The sequence below is a fragment of the Protopterus annectens genome, chromosome 13.part0 (assembly GCF_019279795.1).
Source record: "Protopterus annectens isolate FY-2018-M chromosome 13.part0, PAN1.0, whole genome shotgun sequence".
In the NCBI taxonomy this organism is placed as follows: Eukaryota; Metazoa; Chordata; order Ceratodontiformes; family Protopteridae; genus Protopterus; species Protopterus annectens.
This window is the reverse complement of record NC_056747.1, coordinates 1,326,940,788-1,326,965,787: the sequence shown is the minus strand read 5'-3', so window position 1 is coordinate 1,326,965,787 and position 25,000 is coordinate 1,326,940,788. Positions and strand designations below refer to the sequence as shown.

General features: G+C 42.1%; 1 protein-coding gene across 1 annotated transcript in view; it reads right to left on the bottom strand.

Moving 5' to 3' along the window:
- Nucleotides 1-25,000, bottom strand: part of LOC122788060 (low-density lipoprotein receptor-related protein 2-like) — a 1,238,079-nt gene that overhangs the window by 154,307 nt on the left and 1,058,772 nt on the right. The gene's annotated exons all lie outside the window — the stretch shown is intronic.

The following is a 25,000-nucleotide window of genomic DNA, read 5'->3' as shown; positions in this document are numbered from 1 at the left end:
CCCACAAACACACACACACACTCACTCCTGATGCTGAAATGTTTGGTAGATCTGAAATTTACAGCATTAACAAACACAACCTCTTACTATAATCAAAAGCACTTTCCCTACAATACATGCACATTCTGCAATCTTTATTTCAGGAAATCCAGCATTCAGCAAAGCATTCATTTAATAATAAGAGAGCGAGAAACAACAGTACTATGTCGAGAAACTGAATGTTGGCTGGAGTAATCTGTTTTGATCTATTTATCTGTATATCTATTTCTGTCTGGAACTATATTCAGCTCTGTAGGATCAAACGTTCTTAATGCCAAATAAAAATACTGCCATTACAATGTTCGAACATACAGAATATCAAATACCCAAAAGATATATCGAGAAAGGAAACGCATTTCTTCCCCCAATCTTCACAGTATGACCCCCCCCCCCCCATAACACTAGCCTGAAATTCATCTGAACTGAGGCAGTGTTACAGGATTTTTTTTTAAGGTAAGGTGTAAGGTTAGGTTTGGGGGAAAGGGTGGCATTAGGGTTAGCACCCATTACTAAGGTGGGCAGAGGGACCACCATGTATACCAGTATGTGTTTGTTAATTACAGTGGCACTTACTTAGTTGCCAGTATATTGGGAAAAAAATTACACTGAATTAAGGAAAAAGTGTTTTTGCAAGGGAGCAAATGCTTGTATCCCCCCACCAGACTAAATACACACTAATTCTGAGCTTGCATAACAGTGCAGATAACAGCAGATTACTTTTGTGCATTGTTCCATGATCACACCTAAGGAGACTTGCCACAAAACTGCCACCAGTCACCCCCAAAACACATCACAAACCCCAGATTCCAACACCTCAGAATCTTCTAAATTCAATCACAGTGGAACTATAACATAGTTATGTTCTTATGGGAAATTACTTAATTATCGATGAAATATATGCTAAATAGATTTACAAGTATCTCACGATATGCAATTAATGAGTTACTCAATACATTGTGGGTAAATCCATGCATCCACCCACAGCTCCTTTTTCCCATTTTCGCACATGGGGTCGGGGTGTCACTTCAGCAGTAACAATCTAGATCCAAGGCTTAGATTAATGACATTGAGAAAAACATATACTGACTATTCATAGTAGCAGCAACACACATCGCCACTATTCACAACCCTAAGAAAATTCAGCTTAAATTTGTCGGAACAACAGCAGTGTTATGAAAAAGTTTTTGTTTTTTAATTTATTTTTTTAACTTCATAACACACACACACACACACACACACACACACACACACACACACACACACACACACACACACACACACACACACACCACACACACACAGTGACACCTCTCCCACACAACACTAAATCTATTCCCTAAACTAACCATTACTCTAACCTGAACCCACACGTTTCCCATACAATAAATCTTACCCCTTACTTGAACCTAACACTATCCTTAACACCCACACTAGCACATGCAGGAAATGTATCTCTTTACCCAACCTCAAAGGTCCACTAAGCAGGAAGTCAAGTGATGCACCATTCATACAAACAGCCCTTTGTACAAAATGCCCTGTGATTTACTTTGTCACACACACGAGTGTTCCACCCAGTGAACTGTTCCCTGTGCTTTAACATAGTCTAGTTGTAATAGCAAAAAGGTTTGTTTGCATAATAAGGAAAGTATCCATGACAAATATTGCTGCAGTATCATAAAAAATGGAGGGGATTTTTAGCTCATTGTTCATAGGTTCATAGGTAGGTACTAGGCTATCAGCCCTGGGGCCTATATAAGCCTAGCCAAAAAGGTTCCCTGGCTTTCGCCACCCAAGAAAATTATTTTCCTGTGCTCCTGTTGAGCAGTGCCGAAGAAGTGATCCACAGGGATAAATTTCTATTTCCCATCCAGTCATCAAGATTTTTCTTAAAGAAGGCCAATGAAGAGCTTTGCTTGATATGAATGAGTAGTTTGTTCCAGAGTATGGGAAGTCTCTGGGACAGGAATCTATCCCTCCAGCATGTTCTGTTTATTGTGGTGACAAGGTTTAGGACCCTGGAGCATGTGGTATGGAGAGATTGGGATTTCTTTAAGTGTAGCATGTCCAACAGCTCTGGGTTTGACATAGCTTTGTATGTTAGGCAGAGATTGCCTCTGAGTAGGTGATATGTGACAGAGTAGAGCTGGAGTTTTTTGAGACAGTCTGAGTAGGGCATCTGTTTGAGGCCGGTAATCCTCTTAGTGAGCTATTTCTGTGACCTTTCCAGTTGTTATAGGTGCCTTGTGAGATACATGCCAAGTGGGGCACTGTACTTTATAATGGGTCTGATGAGGGATGAGTAGAGAGGAACAATGACCTCCTTTTTTCTAGAGGCGAACCCTTTTGTGATGAGGTGTGCCAATAGAAGGATTTTCTGACTACTGTGGCGATGCAATTATCAAAGGAGAGACTACTGTCCACCTGTGTCCCGAGGTCTCTTATCACACTTTCGTTGTTTACTGAGCTACCGCCTATGTGGTAGTTCATGGGTACCGAGTTTTTCCCAAAGGGGATGACAATGCACTTCTTGGCATTGAGCTTGAGGCCATGACTTTCACATTAAGCATCTGTCTCTGTGAGGACCTTTTGTAGAATGCCTACATCATTAGGTGATTCTATTATGACTCCCAGTTTGCAGTCATCTGTGAACTTTGTTAGCGAAAGACCTTCTGTGTTGGCCTGCACTTAAAAGATGTAGATGCCAAACAGGAGAGGACCCAGGGCTGGACCCTGTGGTACTCCACTCATCATGATGTCGGACTTGGATTCAGCTACTTTTACTGTGAGAGTTCTGTCAGTGAGCCAGTTGGCCACCCATCTTGTGACATAGGGATTTATGCCCAGTTTAGTGAATTTATCTATAATTCCAGAGTGGGGGATGTTATCAAAAGCCTTGCTGAGGTCAAGATAGGCTGTGTGCACTACCTTGCCCTCATCTATGGCTCTGGTGACTGCTTCAAAGAAGTCAGTCAGGTTTAGTAGACATGATCTACCTTTTACAAACCCAAATTGAGTGGTGTCCAGGGTTTGGAGGCTACCTATGTCTTTGTTTATAAGCTCCAAGATGATACGTTCCATGGCCTTGCAGACCAGGCTTGTCAGGCTAATGGGGAGGTAGTTTCTGCAGTCTGTGGTGGCACCCTCTTTGTGGAGTGGGATAATCGTTGTCATGCGCCATTCAATAGGCACATAGCCTGAGGTGAGGCTATGATTGAACATGGTACTTAGGTGAGGTGCCAGTTCATTCTGTAGTTCGTGCAGTATGCAGCCTGGGATGTTGTCTGGTCCCATGGATGCTGTGTTCTTGGCTTTGGAGAGTGCAGTCTTTACTTGTTCATCCGTGATTACAAGGGCTTTCCATGCTTCCGGTATTAAGATGGGCCCTTTGGAGGGTGAGAGGGGGTAAAGTTAGCACTGAACCTATCTGCCAGGATGTTGGCAATATTGGTTGGTTCTGTATATTTAGTGCCATTGTGCTGGAGGGGATTTTTAGCTCAGATCAGATCTGAGTGTTGCCATTGAGATTCTTGACATAGCTGTAGAATGCTTTGTGGTTGTCTTTGGAATCAGTGGTGATTTTATTTTCATAACTGCCTTTGGAGGATTTTATGAAGGATCTCAGCTTCTTGCTGAGGCTGACCAGGGAGTTCCTCCAATCTTGGGATTTTACTCTTTTTTGCAACAGCTTCTTCCTTCTGTTGTAGAGTTTGTTTATGGCAGGGGACAACCAGATTGACTTTCTTTTTTTGCAGGATAGTGTTTTGGTTCTGTTGGGGATGGCATGAGCCAAGCACTCGTGTATGGGCTTATACAGTGCATTTGTGTAAGATTCAACAGTCGTACCTCTATTTTCTATCTGCATGGGTGTCCTGAAGTTTGCCACTTTTGTCTTAAGAAGCATGAAGTTGGCTTTGGAGTAGTTTTTGATGGTGGTTTCCTTAATGGGTGGTGGGGGTGGGATATGGATGTCTAGGGTGATTAACTTGTGGTCGGATCTGACCAGCGAGGAGTTGACCTCTGGTGTGGAACACTAGTTACCCATATTGGTAATGACCAGGTCCAGGATATTGCTGCCCCCTGGTGGGGGTGTGGACAAGTTGATCCAAGGCATTAGAATTTATGAATTCCAGAAAACGTTGAGTGAATGAGTTGGTACATGAGTAGTTTTCCCAGTTGATGGTAGGGTAGTTGAACTTGCCCATAATTAAGGTATTGGGTTGCACCTTAATATTTTCCAGTATCTTAAGAAATGAAAAGTGGGAATCCTGGGGCATGGTGGGGGATCTGTAACAAGCTACAACCTGGATTGCAGTCTTGCCCAGTGTTAGTTGCACTTGGATAATTTTGGATGCATTATGTTGAGCAACTAGCCTGGGGGTGTGGATATCCTTAATGAATATGGACACTCCGTCACCTTTAGTATTTTGGTCCAGGTTAGGTGGCTGAAAGGTGTGGTATGAATTATAGCCTGGTAATGCAGGGGTGCTCTCTGAAGCCTTGAACCAGGTCTCTGTCACTGCACAGATGTCGATGTTCTACATTTTAAGGAGTGCCTCGAGTGAGTGCATTTTGAGGTTTAGACTTCTAGCATTGAGTAGCATTATCCTCAGAGTTTGCTTGCTTGTACCTGTTACGGTGGTGAATTTGGCATTTAAAGCTTGCCTAAAAAAGGCACTATAGGGGTGGCAAGAGCCTTAGCCAGTATCTGGAATCCCAGGGGCGACAGATGCAGGCCATCTCTGGCAAAGCATCATGGTCTGTCAACCATGTCATCTCAGGCAGACAGATACTGGATCTCCTTAGAATGACACCAGAAGCTTAGCCAATTGTTGAAGTCAATCATTTTGTCCTTGTACTGTGTTATCATTCTGGGTGATGGAAGGATGCTACTCAGGGCTAGGGTCATACCTGCCTGGGCTACAAGATCCGAGAGCTCCTCCATGTCTCTTTTCATGTAGTCCAGGGAGGTACGTCTCGGGTCATTCACACCCACATGGACAATGACAAGAGTCATATTTGTACTTGCTGTGGAGTGACCTGAGTGCATGTGTTATGTGGTAGATCCTGGCACCTGACAAGCAGCTGACAGTAACTTTCTCCTTGTTTAGCCTGGTGAGTGGGACATCAGCATGCCTGACCATAGAGTCACCTATGACTAGTGTGTTGGGTACGTTGTTTTGCCTTATGGGCTGTGGTTGAGTGGCACACTGATTTTGTAGGCTATGTGTCATTTGGGTAGTGTTGGGGGGGTGGTGGTTGTCTGCGTTTCAGCTTGGGAGTTCCCTGTTGCTTGGGCAGATTTTTATTGAGAGCCTCCATGAATGTGGGTGTGTGCTTTGTGTTTCTCTGTGTGGGTTTTGAAGGACTGTTTGTTGAGTGTGATGTGGTGCAGGTGTTTTCTCTTGGCTGTCTAGTCCAGTCTTGGCTGGGGACAGCTTGGCTTCCAGTTTGGCTATATAAGTGCATCTCTCACAGATTGTAGTGTTGGGTGGTAGGAGGAGAGGGTTGTCAGTGACATAAGGCAATTGTTACATTGCCCCAAGATGAGATTAATCATCTGGGATTCATCAGGTGGACAGGAGAAAACACTGTGAGCTGACCCATAGACATGCTTGGATAAGTGTTTATTTATTTAAGTACTAAGAACCAATTTCCTCTTGACAAGTGAGGAAAGTTGAGTGCTGTAGTAATTTGTAGTTTATTTATTGCTTACAATGAGTTCTGAGCAAGTGCTGAGCACAAGGAAACAGTTTTGAGTGCTGAAACTAAAAAATGGCTAGTTTTAGCACCAATCCCAAGAAGAGAAGCAGACCATGACCTGTTTGGTGATCCACAGTCTTGTCCCAGATGATGCAAGGGTCTGCAGGCTTGTAGTCTTTTTCTGGTAGATGCCTCGAATAGCAATCAGACCAATCAGGTATGCTAAGCACAGACACTCACTCTCCAACCAGAAAGAGTCAGGAATCAATGCACTCTGCTCCTCCTCTCATCAGGAGAGCTTAGGAAGCACTGCATTTTATATCATGTTGGTGAACTGAAGACATTTGTTTGTAGATAATTGCATAGTGATCACTAATATTTTCTGGTAGTGTATTTTGATGGTTTATTTATTATTAAATTTAACAGGGAGCAATTATCAAAGATATTACTGCATCAAATTTAATTTATTTATTAACCTGGGTAGAGCATTGAGAATTACTGAAATATACTTTTTTTTTTTGTTGTGTCTTTCGGCTTTTCCCGGTTAGGGGTCGCCACAGCAGAACTCCGGTCCGCTAATGATTGGCAGTAGATTTTTACGTACCGAGTTGCCGGCTCTGATGCACAACCTCCAACGAAGGTACGCCCATTCACGCATGTCTCCACACAGAAGATGCTCTAGCTGAGAACTGAACAGGACAATGTCTTACTGTGAGGCGACAATGCTACAGCAGCACCACCACCGCAGCAATTACTGAAATATACTACAAGAGGTAAATCATATATAATTACAGAATTGTTGAAAATACACAGGAATTACATACAGTAATAGAGATAAACACACATACATGCAATTTCTGCAGACATACAGACAGGTGAGCAGGTTTATAAAACAAATACTGCATTGTTACATATAAATTAATATGCCTTTTTCAAACGGTTATATAGATGGCTGAGACTGCTTACAATATAGACCTTTAGCAGTGCATCAGTATGCCAAGAGGTTTAATTATGGAGGGGATAAAGCAGAGGGAATAGGGAACATGTCAGCAAGAAGGGTATTATGGCTTTATTAGATTATGTGACTTGAGGCATTACACTAGCATTTTATCATTTCATGACGTGCACTTTTAGCTGAGAATGACATTTTAGGTAAGAGGATGTGTCTTTAAGTGAGACTGGTATGGATTCCTAGATTTTGGAACCAAGTACAAAGAAGCAGTCATTTGTGGATTGGAGTTTAGTTTGAGGGACTGTATTGCGAGTGCAGAATAATCAAGGTTTCTAAGGCTGTGGATTGAGGAGGCTTAGTCTGAAATCTACTAAACAGAAAGTTTGGTTTTGTAGCAGTTTGAATCGTTGTGATCTGAGAAGGAGGTCTGCTCATTGTTTGTAAAGAAGACATTTTGATTTTTGACAGAAAACATTTTGATAATTGGTTCAGTGAGTACATGATAAAGGCTGATGTTGGTTATAAGAACATTGATCTGCCTGCATTTGGCCAGATTTTCGACAGCTTTAGAAAGGGGAATATACTATCAAAGCCCTACTCTCTATGAGACATACCATATAAGTCCATATACTGGAATATGTGTTTTGGAATCCACTCATAGTCTGTTTATAGATCTCAAAAATGCATCTGTTTCCATTTCCTGTCTTGTGCATAATCAGAAATATGAAGTCCAGAACGTTCTTCTGTCATGATTCTATAGCTGGCTCAGCAACAGTTATCTGAGAATCCTGCAGCATATAATCTCGTAACTCTCTCTGTTCGCTGGGGTTCTACAAACATTAGTACTAAGATCCCTCTTCTTTGCCATTTTTATAAATTAAACTCAGTCATAATTATTTAAAATACCATGCAATCCCTCATGCTTATGATGGCTGTATCCTTGGGTCGGGCTACTTACCCTTCCACCCTTAACACTGCAATATGCATGAATTTAGAATTAATTAATGCTTAGTTTAAACAAAAGAAACTGAAAATCAATCACTGCAAAACAAAGGCTTATTAGTACCGAGTTGTGCCTTTCCAACACCATTCTGGAGTCACTGAGCACAAATTCCTAACATTACTGGCACTAAGACATGATTCAGATACACTGGCCTGTCACTGACTCCCTTGTTATCTTTCACATTATCTACATGCAAATGAAACACAATTCTCAGTGGAAGGCCTCTTGTTCCATATCATGCTGGCTGCCTCTTTTTCTGTATCACACTGGCGGTCTCTTGTTTTCTGTCACACTGGCTGACTCTTGTTCTGTATCACACTGGCTGACTCTTGTTCTGTATCACACTGGCTGCCTCTTGTTCCGTATCACACTGCCTGCCTCTTGTTCTGTATCACACTGCCTGCCTCTTGTTCTGTATCACACTGCCTGCCTCTTGTTCCATATCACACTGGCAGCCTCTTGTTCCGTATCTCAATGGAAGCCTCTTGCTCTATATCACACTGCCTGCCTCTTGTTCTGTATCACACTTCCTGCCTCTTGTTCCATATCACACTGGCAGCCTCTTGTTCCATATCACACTGGCAGCCTCTTGCTCTGTATCACACTGGCTGACTCTTGTTCTGTATCACACTGGCAGCCTCTTGTTCCATATCACACTAGCAGCCTCTTGCTCTGTATCACACTGCCTGGCTCTTGTTCTGTATCACACTGCCTGCCTCTTGTTCCGTATCACACTGGCTGACTCTTGTTCCATATCACATTGGCTGACTCTTGTTCCATATCACACTGCCTGGCTTTTGTTCTGTATCACACTGCCTGTCTCTTGTTCTGTATCACACTGCCTGCCTCTTGTTCTGTATCACACTGCATGCCTCTTGTTCTGTATCACACTGCCTGGCTCTTGTTTCGTATCACACTGTCTGGTTCTTGTTCTGTATCACACTGGCTGATTCTTGTTCTGTATGACACTGCCTAACTCTTGTTCTGTATCACACTGCCTGCCTCTTGTTCCATATCACACTGGCAGCCTCTTGCTCTGTATCACACTGCCTGGCTCTTGTTCCGTATCACAGTGGCAGCCTCTTGTTCTGTATCACACTACCTGGCTCTTGTTCCATATCACACTGCCTGCCCCTTGTTCTGTATCCTTGTTCTGTATCACACTGCCTGGCTCTTGTTCCGTATCACAGTGGCAGCCTCTTGTTCCATATCACACTACCTGGCTCTTGTTCCATATCACACTGCCTGGTTCTTGTTCTGTATCACACTGGCTGATTCTTGTTCCGTATCACACTGCCTGCCTCTTGTTCTGTATCACACTGGCTGACTCTTGTTCCGTATCACAAATTGTAGCAAGCATACACAATGAGAAAAAGCCTTCATTGTCACCTAATTTTCATGTCTGTGAATTACTGTTAACTACCACTAGTTGTAAATGACACTTTCCTGTGGTACTTAACACTGGAACCCAATGCACAAGTACTCCAAATTCACTCATACACACACAGATACACAGACACACACACACGCGCACACATGCAGACGCAAAAACACACTGCATACCTTTACCTCTGAGGTGACAGAATACCCCCGATGTATCTTGATATTGTTTTGTCTTTACTCTCCTAAAACATGTCTCCTCACAGTGAGTAGATAATGACAGATGTTAGAGTTTCATTCTCCTTCATCTTCATAAAATGCATAGTGATGGTAGATGATGGTGATTCATGTTCTATTAATTCTGCAATTGAGTCCCAGTAATATTTTACATACTCTCCCTGGTGTCATCTAGTGTTCCTCCTGGCTTTGTACTGAAGCCTCCCCCCACATGGACACACTCCTGTTTTGTCCTCTTAACTCCCAAACTCCTACATTCATTAAATCATCAAGAACGTCCGGCAGCCCAAAACCAATCTGCTAACTGCCAGCTCACAGAAAACCAGCTAAAAACAGGAGCCGATAATAAAAAGCCAAAGCTTTAATAAACCAAGCAAAACTGTTGAGCGCTTTCACTCGCACAACTGTGAGTTTCATCATGCTTGCTTGCTTGGTTTATTAAAGCTTTGGCTTTTTATTATCGGCTCCTGTTTTTAGCTGGTTTTCTGTGAGCTGGCAGTTAGCAGATTGGTTTTGGGCTGCCGGACGTTCTTGGAGATTTATCTTGGTCCATTCTGCGTGATTCATTAAATCATGGCAGACATTAGAGATTTGTACTTATATTTATGTAAAATAACCCTGGTTACACTAACTGATTTGGTTGGTGTACCGGGTTAATGCTACTGCTTTCTGTATCAGAGGTGCGTGATTTGAAATTTTTTCTCCCTTTTCTTACTCTATGTTTTAAAGAAACACTTAATAATATTTTGAAGTATCCCCAATGTCTACTGGTGGCATGGAGGACTTGCAACCTTTGTTTGAGGTGATAGGGTCCAACCCTTGTTTGAGGTGGTAGGGTCCAACATTTGTTTGAGGTGGTAAGGTCCAACCTTTGTTTAACGTGGTAGGGTCCAGGATTTAAATCCTTTCTAGTGTGTTTAGAGCATGATATGCAGAGTATTCCTGGTGTCTAGTGTTCTCTCATCAATGCTGCAGGATTTGTTCACATACACAAATGCCATATATATTGCCATCCTGCTGGCAGATAGGTACAGTGGAAACTATCCCTCTACCGACCATCAGTAAATCAGGACATCCCCAGGACCTACCCCCCTCCACTTATCTCAAGGGAGCTAGTCATCACTGCCCTCTCAAAGGAAAAAATTACAGCCTCCTTGGGACCTGATAACATCCCAGGCTTCATCCTACATGAACTCAGGCAGGAACTTGCAGCACCATTAGGAACCCTATTCATCCAAAGCCTGAGTACCGGCTTTGTCCCAGCCGAGTGGAGGACAGCCACTGTCATCCCTTTGCACAAAGGTGGTGTGTCCACCAATCCAGGAAATTATAGACCCAACAGCCTAACAAGCCTGATCTGCAAGGTCATGGAATGGATTATTATAGACCTCATTAACAAGGACATTGGCAACCTTCAAACACTTAATTCCACACAGTTTGGTTTCATCAAGGGGAGGTTATGCCTGTCAAATTTGGTCGACTTCTTTGAGACAGTCTCCAAAGCCATGGATGAGGGGAAGACGATGCACACCACCTATCTTGACCTGGCCAAAGCCTTCAATACTATTCCCCACTCGGGTATAAAAGATAAACTCTCTCAACTAGGCATCAATCCGTATATTACCAGATGGATAGCAAACTGGCTCACTGATAGAACCCATCTTGTCAAAATAGGGAAAGCCACCTCACGCAGTAGACCCATGATGAGAGGTGTACCCCATGGATTGGTCTTGGAGCCTCTGTTGTTTGGGATATACTTTTCTGAGGTGGAGGCCAAAGCCATTGGGCTATGGCTGACCAAGTTTGCAGATGACTGCAAGCTGGGCGCCACCATCAATTCTCCTAGTGATGTGGACACCCTCCAAAAGGGTCTCACCCAAAGAAATAACTAGTACCAGAAAGATGGCCTCAAACCGAATGCCAAAAAATGCATCATCATCCCTTTGGGCAGAGTGATGTCCTCACAAATTATCACATTAATAACAAGGTCCTAAACATGCAATCAGTCGTGAGGGACTTGGGCACCCAGGTTGATAGCAAGCTGACTTTTGACCACCATGTTGCCTCCATTGTATGGAAAGCTTTCTACATGACCCACCTCATTAGTAAGGGTATTTTATCCAGGGACAAGGAGGTCACAACATCGCTGTATTCTTCCATTATAAGGCCTATTATTGAGTACAATGCCCCTTTTGGCATGTTCCTCAGAAAGTGCATGAAGCAGCTGGAGACACCACAAATGTTCCTCACCAGAAGAATCCAGGACCTCAAACATCTACCCTACACAGAAAGGCTAAAAGCTCTGTCCCTGTACTCAGTCACATGCAGACTCCTCAGAGGTGACCTCTGTCTGGCATACAAAGCAATCCTAGACTCCGCCTTGATGGGACTGTTGCATATCCACAAGGAAAAGCTCCACTTGAGTAACCCACACAAGCCACCTCAACCTGGTCTGTGACATCAATAGGACTTGTTGGTGGGATAGATTTGTTTCCCAGAGACTCCCCATTCTGTGGAATAGACTCCCTCTTCACATCAAGCAGAGTCCCTCATTAACCCTTATTAAGTGTAACCTGAAAAACTAGATGGGGAACAGAAAATACACCCCTGGGATTCCACATGTCCCTGCTGGACTAAAGCATTGGGTGCTGACTTGTCAGAACATGGGCTAAATTCTTGCCTAGGCTTGTAAGGGCCTCAGGCCCAAAACCCTAGTAACTTCCTATGATCTTAGGGGAGTGTACACATACGACAACCACCCTACACATTCCCACAAACTTGCACACAGACATGCAATCCCCTCACTAACACCACCTACTGTGAACTCCCAGGCAGACACACACTTGCAAATGTAAACACACACACACACACACACACACACACACACACACACACACACACACACGCACACACACGCACACACACACACACACACACACACACGCACACACACACACACACACACGCACACACACACACACACACACACACACACACACACACACACACACACAAAACACTACCTGTTTGCTAACCTCCCTAGCATTTACCTCTACTGTCACACAAACTTTTGGCTGCGTTCATTGACAAGAACAGTCGTGTTACTTTTCACAGCTAAGAAATTTAATGAATCACTCAGCTACATAAGTGCCTTAGTGCAGGCAGTTCCAGTGGAAGAGTGCATGGCTAATTAGCATATGCCACTTCCCAGAATACCTCATTAGCATTTAGCATGACTGGAGAAACTGTGGTACTGCATGTCTTCATGAAAATGCACCAAGGTATGGCTGACTCTGAATTGGAACCGATTACCACAAAGTATACATCTCATGATACTTCATAGTAACCTTTGTGAATCACTCCCACTGTGTTATGTACAGTATATGCAAAGAAAATGTGCCAGTTGAGAAAACAGGTGATACCCTATGGCTTAAATGTGATAGCATAGAGGCAGAAGTGGTGGACAAAAGGTACATATGTGCTTTCGATTAAGTGAACCAGCTTTAGAAGCTGAATCTTTAAAAAGGAATTGCTAAATGATTTGAAGGAAGTATTTTCTTTTATGACAGAGGGAAGGAATTCCCAAACTTCTAAGCCTAGGGTGGACAGACTGTGGTCATTGCAGTGCAGTTTAGTCCTTGGTGTCTGTGCGGCAGCTGCATTGGAGGCGATTAATCTAAGGAGGTAGCTAGATCTGGAGAGGGATAAATACTTTTTGAGGAAGGGGAAAACTACATCAATAAGTCCTAAAAATTACAGAGCCTGTTAGCAGCCATATGAAATATTGGGGCTCAGAATGCTGTGTTCTAAAATATGGAGAATGAATGACCAAAAATCAGAACTTGTACTAAGTCCAAGATTGCAGTTTCTCAGAATATCCCCTTCTATCCAAGGTATGGTGATTTTGGAGCTTGGTATAAGTTTGGGGTGTAGGGAGCGTGCTTGTTGCACTAGGAGGTTTGGGAGTCCTGCAAACCACAAGTTTAAAAGAGAGAGAGAGAGATGTACAATATTTGCTTATTCCTGTATTTCCTTTTTTTTTTCAGTGTTTAAGGGCTTGGCATTACAAGCCGTAACATTTCAATATGGAACTGAGCATATTAATAGCTTTATTCTGAGACACTGCTAGATAATTTGGTTTTGTGAGAACTATACAATAGTGTTCAGCCCTGACATCTAGTCTGATGAATCTGCATATGTTGTTAGCAGTAACTTGCATGGAGGGGAGATTAGTCTTGCAGGCAAAAGCTATGGGGGGGGACTCATATTTAAGCTCGGAGAGGTGTATGCCTTTAACAGTTCCATTTTTCCCTTCAGGAAAGAGAAAGTTGGATATCTTTTTGGCCCAAAAAAGATGGGAGTTTATTTTATCTTTGGTTAGTTTAAAATAGCTTTGGAAGTTGAATTACTGATATAAACAGTTTCCTAAGTATCAGAAGTGATTAGTTGTTTCTTGAGGGGTCTGGTTATTGATTTTTATGCAACAGACATTAGTAATCTTGGTGAGTTTACATTTGGTACTAAATATCATTGATTACTTATTTTGTATTGTTATTTCTTTTTTGGCCTTTAAGATTAGTCTTTTCTGGGTAAGCCAGTTTGAAAGTTGTGCAAGATCTTCCTGAACTTTTTTTCTGTTTATGGTGTTGGAAGGGTGAGATACCTACTAGATAGCTTCGCTCCACCCAGAACTAAAAGAATCAAAACCAAATTAACCCCTTGGCTAACTAAGTCAACTATTACACTCATGCATCTCCGAGATAAATCTTGGAAGCATTAGCATAACTCTAAAACATGTAACACCCTTATTGAGTATAAGCAACTTCGTAATAAAGTGAAAAAAAACAAACTGCTTTAGACCGAAAGTCCTATTACTTCAAGCTTCAAAACAATCATAGATCCAACCCCAAAAAATTTTGGAACAGTATATCTGCTCTCCTGTCTCCTGGCAAAAAAGACAATTCCTGCCCTGACCCAAACTCTCCAGATCATATCTTAGCTACCCAATTCAACTCTTTCTTTATTGATTCAACAGCCAAGCTCACCACATCATTCTCCAATAACACTTCTACTCCACCTTCATCCCACACCCTCAACTCTAGTCCCACTGACATCAACACTACTCATCTCCTCCACTTTACCATACAACCTGACTCTCTACACACCATAAAAAAACTTCTACTAAAACTAAAACCACGCTCTTATGCCACAGACAACCTTCCATCTAATTTTCTCAAGCTAGCTGCAGATGGCATAGCCCTTCCTATCACTATACTTATCAACCATTCAATCCAAGAATTCTATGTACCCCTCCTCTGGAAGAAAGTGTTCATCATTCCCCTCCACAAAGGAGGCAACAATACTGAAATCTCCAACTTCCATCCTGTAGCCATCCTGTCCCCTATCTCAAAAGTCCTTGAACAATGCCTACACTTGTAACTCCTACCCTACCTCCTATTAATTAACTTCTTTCTCCAACTCAGCATGGGTTTAGACCTGGACATAGTACTATCACTACCCTTCTCTCCTTCCTTGACATCATCATAGTGCCCGAGACTCTGGCAACATTGTGTCTACCCTTCTCCTAGACTTATCAAAGGCCTTTGATACTGTTTCCCGCAAACTTCTCTTGTCCAACTCTCTCTTCTCAATCTCTCCACCTCCTCTAGTAACTGGTTTTCCAGTTACCTTTCTAATAGACATCAAGCCGTCAAGTGGAACAATAGTACCTCTTTCTTCCTTTACACTCCAAAAGGAGTTCCACAAGGCTCAATACTGGGTCCCTTACTTTTTAACATCTTCGTTAATAATTTTCATCAGTGCATTCCTAATATCAAACTTGACCAATATGCGGATGATTCCACCATAATTTGCTATGCTCAATCCCTCTGCAAATTCAAGCAACTAACACAAGATGCCTTTTCTTGTACTGAGTCTTGGATGCTGAATAATCACCTTACTCTCAATGCATCCAAAACCAAAATAATGATCTTTATCCCATCTAAAAACACCTCTATCAATAAAAATTCATTCTCTATAGTCTGTCAGAATAAGATTCCCATTGAAATCATCTCCCATACAAAACTTCTAGGTGTTATCATTGATGAACATTTAAAGTTTGACATTCATATACAAACTAGTATTAAGAAAACACAAAAAGGTTGGAATGTTGTATCACCACAGCAGTTATCTCACTCCCTCATCTAAACATATACTTTTTATTTCCTACCACATCCCCTCTCTCTTGTATGGAGCCCCTCTTCTCACTAACCTTCAATCCACCCTAAAGTCAAAACTGTCATCCTGCTACAATAAAATCTCTAAGTTTGCTACCGGGACAAAATTCTCCTCCCATCACTGTGATGCAGTCCATTCCTTGAACTGGCTGGAACTCCCCCACGATCTCTCTTACAATCAACTACTAACTGATTGCAAACTCATTTTCAAACACCTTCATTTCATTCCCACTCACGCTCCCTTTCCTCCTTTCTCATAACTCAGCCTAGTGACTCCCTTCATTTTATTTCCACTCCCTCTCCCTTTTTTCCTTTCTTATAACTCACCCTAGTGACTCCCTTCATTTCATTTCCACTCCCTCTGCCTTTTTCCTTTCTCATAACTCACCCTAGTGACTCCCTTCATTTCATTTCCACTCCCTCTCCCTTTTTCCTTTCTGATAACTCAGCCTAGTGACTCCCTTCATGTCATTTCCACTTCCTCTCTCTTTTTTCCTTTCTCATAACTCACCCTAGTGACTACTTACATTTCATTTCCACTCCCTCCCCCTTTTTTCCTTTCTCATAACACACCCTAGCGACTCCCTGCATGTCATTTCCACTCCCTCTCCCTTTCCTTTTTTCTCATAACTCCCTAGTGACTCCTTCATTTCATTTCCACCCCTCTCCTTTTTTTTCATAACTCCCCCTAGTGGCTGAAGGGAGTGGAATAATGAGGGGACGCTTGACCATCCACATAAAACACCCTCACTGTCAAATCACATCAAATGGCATGTGCCAAACAGAACTCTAAGATCCTCAGAACTTAAACTAACTTTTGCAAATAAATCAAATAACTACTACTGTGACTCGCTATTTTCTGTTGTCATCTTCAAGGTGTGGAACAAACTACCAAACCACATCAGGCTTTTAAATAACCTGTAATAATTCAAATCTGTCCTAAAATATCACCACACAACTAATAAGCTATGCATACCTACAGTTTGAAGTAAGCAATCCAATCCCTGTCCACTATGGATACTATACAGATGTATTAACATAGTATTTTTGATTCTACTTACAATATCTTGAAAACATGCTTTTCGTTAATCTGGTATGCTTTGTAAATACTGTGTGTTGACTGTTTGCTTTGAAATATATTATAAATAATGTTTCTTGACCATTTTTATTTCGAATTGTATCCCTGGGCCTCCTTTGAAAAGGGGCATTTCAGTTCCTAGACGGATTTTCCCAGTAAAAGCAAGTAAAGAAAAGGGAGTCACCCTAGTGACTCCCTTCATTTCATTTCCATTGCCTCTCCCTTTTTCCTTTCTCATAACTCCCCCTATGGACTCCCGTCATTTAATTTCCACTCCCTCTCCTTTTCCTCCTTTCTCATAACTCACCCTAGTGGCTCCCTTCATTTCATTTCCACTCCTTCTCCCTGTTTTTCTTTCTCATAACTCACCCTAGTGACTCCCTTAATTTCATGTCCACTCCCTCTCCCTTTTTCCTTTCTCATAACTCACCCTTGTGACTCCCTTCATTTCATTTCCACTCCCTCTCCCTTTTTCCTTTCTCATAACTCACCCTTGTGACTCCCTTCATTTCATTTCCACTCCCTCTCCCTTTTTCCTTTCTTATACCTCAGCCTAGTGACTCCCTTCATGTCATTTCCACACCCTCTCTCTTTTTTTCTCATAACTCATCCTTGTTACTCCCTTCACTCTCCCTTTCCTCTTTCTCATAACTCATCCTTGTTACTCCCTTCATTTCCACTCCCTCTCCCTTTTTCCTTTCTCATAACTCAACCTAGTGACTTCCTTCATGTCATTTCCACTCCCTCTCCCTTTTTTTTCTCATAACTCATCCTTGTGACTTCCTTCATTTCATTTCCACTGCCTCTCCCTTCTTTCCTTCCTCATAACTCACCCTAGTGACTCCCTTCATTTCATGTCCACTCCCTCTCCCTTTTTCCTTTCTCACAACTCACCCTAGTGACTTCCTTCATTTCATTTGCACTCCCTCTCCCTGTTTTCCTTTTTCATAACACACCCTAGTGACTCCCTTCATTTCATTTCCACCCCTTCTCCTTTTCCTCCTTTCTCATAACGCACCCTAGTGACTCCCTTAATTTCAACTCCCTCTCCCTTTTTTCCTTCCTCATAAATCAGCCTAGTGACTCCCTTCATTTCATTTCTACTCCCTCTCCCTTTTACCTTTCTCATTACTCACCCTAGTGACTCTGTTCATTTCATTTCCACTCCTTCTCCCTTTTTCCTTTCTCATAACTCACTCTAGTGACTCCCTTCATTTCATTTCCACTCCCTCTCCGTTTCCACTTTTCTCATAACTGACCCTAGTGACTCCCTTCATTTCATTTCCACTCCCTCTCCCTTTTTCCTTCCTCATAACTTACCCTAGTGACTCCCTTCATTTCATTTCCACTCCCTCTCCCTGTTTTTTTTCTCATAACTCACTCTAGTGACTCCCATCATTTCATTTCCACGCCCTCTCCCTTTTTCCTTTCTCATAACTCGCTCTAGTGACTCCCTTCATTTAATTTCCACTCCCTCTCCCTTTTTCCTTTCTCATAACTCACCCTAGTGACTCCCTTCATTTCATTTCCACTCCCTTTCCCTTTTTCCTTTCTCATAACTCACCCTAATGACTCACTTAATGCCATTTCCACTCCTTCTCCCTTTCCTCCTTTCTCATAACTCACCCTAGTGACTCCCTTCATTTCATTTCCACTCCCTCTCCTTTTTCCTTTCTCATAACTCACCCTAGTGACTCCCTTCATTTCATTTCCACTCCCCTCCCTTTTTCCTTTCTCATAACTCACCCTAGTGACTCCTTTCATTTCTTTTCCACTCCCTCTCCCTTTTTCCTTTCTCATAACTCACCCTAGTGACTCCCTTTATTTAATTTCATTCCCACTCCTTCCCCTTTTCCCTTTCTCATAACTCACCCTAGTGACTCCCTTCATTTAATTTCCACTCCGTCTCCTTTTCCTTTCTCATAACTCACCCTAGTGACTCCCTTCATTTCATTTCCTCCCTCTCCCTTTTTCCTTTCTCATAACTCAGCCTAGTGACTCCCTTCATTTCATTTCCACTCCCTCTCCCTTTTTCCTTTCTCATAACTCACCCTAGTGACTCCCTTCATTTCCACTCCCTCTCCCTTTTTCCTTTCTCATAACTTGCCCTAGTGACTCCCTTCATTTCATTTCCACTCCCTCTCCCTTTTTCCTTTCTCATAACTCACCCTAGTGACTCCCTTCATTTCATTTCCTCTACCTCTCCCTGATTTCCTTTCTCATATCTAACCCTAGTGACTCCTTCATTTCATTTCCACTCCCTCTCCTTTTTCCTTTCTCATAACTCACCCTAGTGACTCCCTTCATTTCATTTCCACTCCCTCTCCCTTTTTCCTTTCTCATAACTCACCCTAGTGACTCCTTCATTTCATTTCCACTCACTCTCCCTTTTTCCTTTCTCATAACTCACCCTAGTGACTCCCTTCATTTCATTTCCACTCCTCTCCCTTTTTTTCCTTTCTCATAACTCACTCTAGTGACTCCCTTCATTTCATTTCCACTCCCTCTCCCTTTTTCCTTTCTCATAACTCACCCTAGTGACTCCCTTCATTTCATTTCCACTCCTTCTCCCTTTTCCTTTCTCATAACTCACCCTAGTGACTCCCTTCATTTCATTTCCACTCCCTCTCCCTTTTTCCTTTCTCATAACTCACCCTAGTGACTCCCTTCATTTCATTTCCACTCCTCTCCCTTTTTCCTTTCTCATAACTCACCCTAGTGACTCCCTTCATTTCATTTCCACTCCCTCTCCCTTTTCCTTTCTCATAACTCACCCTAGTGACTCCCTTCATTTCATTTCCACTCCCTCTCCTTTTCCTTTCTCATAACTCACCCTAGTGACTCCCTTCATTTCATTTCCACTCCCTCTCCCTTTTTCCTTTCTCATAACTCACCCTAGTGACTCCTTTAATTTCATTTCCACTCCCTCTCCCTTTTTCCTTTCACATTACTCACCCTAGTGACTGCCTTCATTTTATTTCCACTCCCTCTCACTTTTTCCTTTCTCATAACTCACCCTAGTAACTCCCTTCATTTCATTTCCACTCCCTCTCCCTTTTCCTTTCTCATAACTCACCCTAGTGACTCCTTCATATAATTTCCACTCTCTCTCCCTTTTTCCATTCTCATAACTCACCCTATTGACTCCCTTCATTTCATTTCCACCCTCTCCCTTTTTCCTTTCTCATAACTCACCCTAGTGACTCCCTTCACTTCATTTCCACTCCCTCTCCTTTTTGTCCTTTCTCATAACTCACCCTAGTGACTCCTTCATTTAATTTCCACTCCCTCTCCCTTTTTCCTTTCTCATAACTCACCCTAGTGACTCCCTTCATTTCATTTCCACTCCCTCTCCCTTTTTCCTTTCTCATAACTCACCCTAGTGACTCCCTTCATTTCATTTCCACTCCCTTTCCTTTTTTTCCTTTCTTATAACTCACCCTAGTGACTCCCTTCATTTCATTTCCACTCCCTCTCCCTTTTTACCTTTCTGATAACTCACCCTAGTGACTCCCTTCATTTCATTTCCACTGCTCTCCCTTTTTCCTTTCTCATAACTCACCCTAGTGACTCCCTTCATTTCATTTCCACACCCTCTCCCTTTTTCCTTTCTCATAACTCACCCTAGTGATTCCCTTCATTTCATTTCCACTTCCTCTCCCTTTTTTCCTTTCTCATAACTCACCCTAGTGACTCCCTTCATTTCATTTCCACTCCTTTTTTCTTTTCTCATAACTCACCCTAGTGACTCCCTTCATTTCATTTCCACTCCTTTTCTCCTTTCTCATAACTCAGCCTAGTGACTCCTTCATGTCATTTCCACTCCCTCTCCCTTTTTCCTTTCTCATAACTCACCCTAGTGACTCCCTTCATTTCATTTCCACTCCCTCTCCCTTTTTTTTCTCATAACTCACCCTAGTGACTCCTTCATTTCATTTCCACTGCCTCTCCCTTTTTCTTTTCTCGTAACTCAGCCTAGTGACTCCCTTCATTTAATTTCCACTCCCTCTCCTTTTTCCTTTCTCATAACTCACCCTAGTGACTCCCTTCATTTCATTTCCACCCTCTCCCTTTTTCCTTTCTCATAACTCACCCTAGGGACTCCCTTCATTTAATTTCCACTCCCTCTCCCTTTTTCCTTTCTCATAACTCACCCTAGTGACTCCCTTCATTTCATTTCCACTCCCTCTCCCTTTTTCCTTTCTCATAACTCACCCTAGTGACTCCCTTCATGTCATTTCCACTCCCTCTCCCTTTTTTCTTTTCTTATAACTCAGCCTGTGTTGCTCAAATGTTATTATTCTGTCTTCTATATTACTGTATTTTAGTAGTTTATAAAATTGTAATGTACATGTTAACTTTGTTGATATTAGCTTTGTAATAATTGTATATGGAGCTTTTTTCCCTGGGCCTCCATTGAAAACGGGCTCATTCTGGCCCAATGGACTTTCCCAGTTAACAAACTGCAAATAAATAAAATAAATAAATATATTATCATATCAAGTGTGTATAGGCTGAGAGGTATGGGGTTAAGGTCAGCTGGGAGGAAGCTGATGAAAAGGGAGAACACCAAGGAGAAATAACTGATCCTTTTTGGTATACCTTTAATAAGGGGGTCAGATGGTGACTTGGAGTTTCCTGTTTTGACTCCAAAATGTGTGTCTATTAGGAAGCTTATGAACCATGCCAGAGCCTGTTGGATTATCTCTGATTAGTTGAGTTTAGGGTTGCCATCTTTTCAGATGCTCAAGGTGGGACATTTTTTGAAGACACTTGAGATTTTGCAGGTCATAACATACCAACGGCCAGTGCAAAGGGCAGAACTTCACTTTTTTGGGAAAATAAAAGCTTACTCTTGTAGCTTTTACATCGCTTATGCTATTTCATATAATATTTAGGTGTTTCAGATACAAAATAATTGTCTTAAGCTACTATTAAAGAAATGTATGAAATATCTTTGTCCTAAAATATACAGAGCATTTGCCATTATTTATTTATTTATTTTTACAGGACACAAGGGCCAGGTGGTAACTGTAGTTGAATGTGTAGGCTTCACTCGAGATGAGGTGTTTATAGGTGGGTAGGTTTTAGGAGACTCAATACTAGGAAGTGGCAACACCTGCTACCAGGAATGCATTTTAATGTATCTTCTTTTAAAATTTCAGTAATGCAATTGAAAAGCTACAGACTACCCACTGGTAAACAGCTGCTTCTCAGATATATAGTCATTTATTTAATCTAGTGTTTACTAAATCTGGTAATGTGCTGCCCAAAAATGGACACTTTTCAGCACAGAAATAACTATTAAGAGGTGAGAGCACAGCTGCATGTGATCGTAAGGTGCCAATGAGGCAGTACTGGCATTGATTTATGAAGCTACGGGGCTATCATAGATTCATAACTGAATGCCAGGACTGCATTTATGGTTATGGCTAAAGTGCTCAGTATATGTCAGTAACTATATTTCTTTTTTTTTTTGCTTTGCAACTTTGAGTTGAGGGGACACTAGTCTGAGGAAGTGCTCAAGGTGTCAGATCACCGCACTATGGTTCTACTTTTCAGACACTGCCTGAGTGCAAAGCACAAGTCAGAAGCAATTCGGAAAGGCTATGAAGTTTACAAGCAACTCAGCTCAGTGGCATAAGAGTGATGGAGCCGCGACTATGACCCAGATAAGGAAAGATTGATTAGTGGCTTGGATGCTGGGGAGCTGGGCTGGAAGTGATGGGAAGGTGTGGCCATTGTCGGTTCTCCCATTTTTGGAAGGTGGGTTGAGTTTCTGCCTGAACGCTGACCCATCTCTAATGATGAAGGCAGTGCTGTAATCACGTGGCACACAGCCACAGAACTTGTAAAACAAGGGACACCACAGCTAACTGACACAACATGTGCAGATACACGTTTTATTTATTATTTATTATTTACTTATTTGCCTTTTGCTTTTCTTTACTTGCTTTTACTGGGAAAGTCCGTCTAAAACTGAAATGCCCCTTTTCAAAGGAGGCCCAGGGACACAATTCAAAATAAAAATGGTCAAGAAACATTATTTATAATATATTTCAAAGTAAACAATCAACATACAGTATTTACAAAGCATACCAGATTAACGAAAAGCATGTTATCAATATATTGTGAGTAGAATCAAAAATACTATGTTAATACATCTGTATAGTATCCATAGTGGACAGGGACTGGATTGCTTCCTTCAAACTGTAGGTATGCATAGCTTATTGTGCAGTGATATTTTAGGACAGATTTGAATTATTACAGGTTATTTAAAAGCCTGATGTGGTTTGGTAGTTTGTTCCACACCTTGAAGATGACAACAGAGAATAACGAGTCACAGTAATAATTATTTGATTTATTAGCAAAAGTCAGTTTAAGTTCTGAGGATCTTAGAGTTCTGTCTGGCACATGCCATTTGATGTGATTTGACAGTGAGGGTGTTTTATGTGGATGGTCAAGCATTTTGTGTGCTGTGAGTAGCTGGGAGAGGGTGACGTGTTGTGGAAGTTCAAGGCATTTGAGAGCACTGAGCACCATGCAGTGATGGGAGTGGTCTGACACACTGCAGGTTTTCTAATTTGGTTGTAGGTGCTTTTTAGTTTCTGTTTGGTGGATGAATTGAAATTTGTGAATATTGTTCAGACATACAGAAGAGGAGGAAGGAGAAGGGGAGTGTGCTGACATGATGTTAACTGTACCACCCAGTTAGGGCATACAAAAGGTCTGGCATACAGAACAGCATACGTGACAACACTGCCTATTCCACTCCATGCTTCCCCTGCCTAACTCACCAGTGGCCAGGACAGTCCCAATGCACAGGGTAGCATTGTGGATACTATCTTAGGAGCCAGCAGATCAACATCAAACAGCTAGTGGTCAGCCAGAAGGTACACAAAGGGGAAAAGCTTACAAGCAAGGATGGAACGCTGCAAAATAACTTATTAAGAATATGAACATTTCTGACAAGGAACTTTTGTCATACAAAAATGAAGATATAATTTGAAAATGGTATAGAGATGATTTTATCTACATTTCAGTTTGCACACTCTTTAGACAGCTACATCAAGATAAATATGTCAAATAGAGTGATAAAGGAAGCATTCTTAGGGATTCAGAAAGTCTCCCAGATCTTGCAGTAAGGGCTGTGGCAAAAAGGCCATTATTGTGTTATAAGCATATTCACAAACACTTTAGCTGCAGTGAGGAATTGCTGTTAACTACTGCAAGTACAGATCAACACTCCCTGCAGTAGTTAACACGGGTTGTCAATGCATCATGTTACCGCAGGAATCGCTCATTCAAGCTCCCACACACTTTCACATAGTGAAACGCACAGACACACACACACACACACACACACACACACACACACACACACACACACACACACACACACACACACACACACACACACAGACACATGCACGCACGCACACACACACACACACACACACACACACACACACACACACACACACACACACACACACACACACACACACACACACACACACACACACACACACACACACATCAGGGATGGTTACAGTCAGTCATTAGTGGTGGCTTAGAGGTCTAATATATTATATGGGAGGTGGGATAGGACAGAGATAGAATCTACTTTATTGCTTTTAAGGGACACTATTTATAGTATTCTTGGTGATGAATGATCCCCTTATCCACCTTTTTTATCTGTTGTTCAATGCTTTTAGGGCAAGTTATGCAGAATTCTCCCTCATGTCTAGTGGTCCCCCTTACCCATGTTGTGTTATTAAGGCCTGATTTTCAAGAGTTCTCCATAGTGTCCTGTGTAAGCGCTATTAAGGCAGGAGATGAAAGTATACTCCCCTGATGACTAGGCTCCCCCCATCCCACTCTTTCAGATATATTCCCGGATGATATTATTTCTCTTGTCCAGCGTCTTCAGAAATATCCCTGGTGGCTAGGGTCCCCCTGATCCATAGCTTCAGAATAATACCTGGTGCCTAGGGTTCCCCCATTCTATGTCTTCAGACAAATTGCTGGTTGCTATTTTTCCTCCTGTCCCACATCTTTAGACACATCCGTGGTGAGTAAGGTTCCCCCTGTTCCATATTTTCACTCATATCCCTGGTGTCTATTGTTTCTACTGTCCCACATCTTCAGGGATATCCCTGGTGACAGGGGTTCCCACTGTTCCATAGTTTTAGAGATATCCATAGTGGCTACTATTCTCCCAACTTATGCCTTTGGACAAATTGCTGGTGATTAGTGTTCCCCCTGTCCCACATTTTCAGATATATTCACGGTGGCCAGTGTTTCACCTTACTCAACATTTTAGATTTTGCTCATTAGTATAGGGGCATGTGGAAGTATGAGAGGCACCCCAG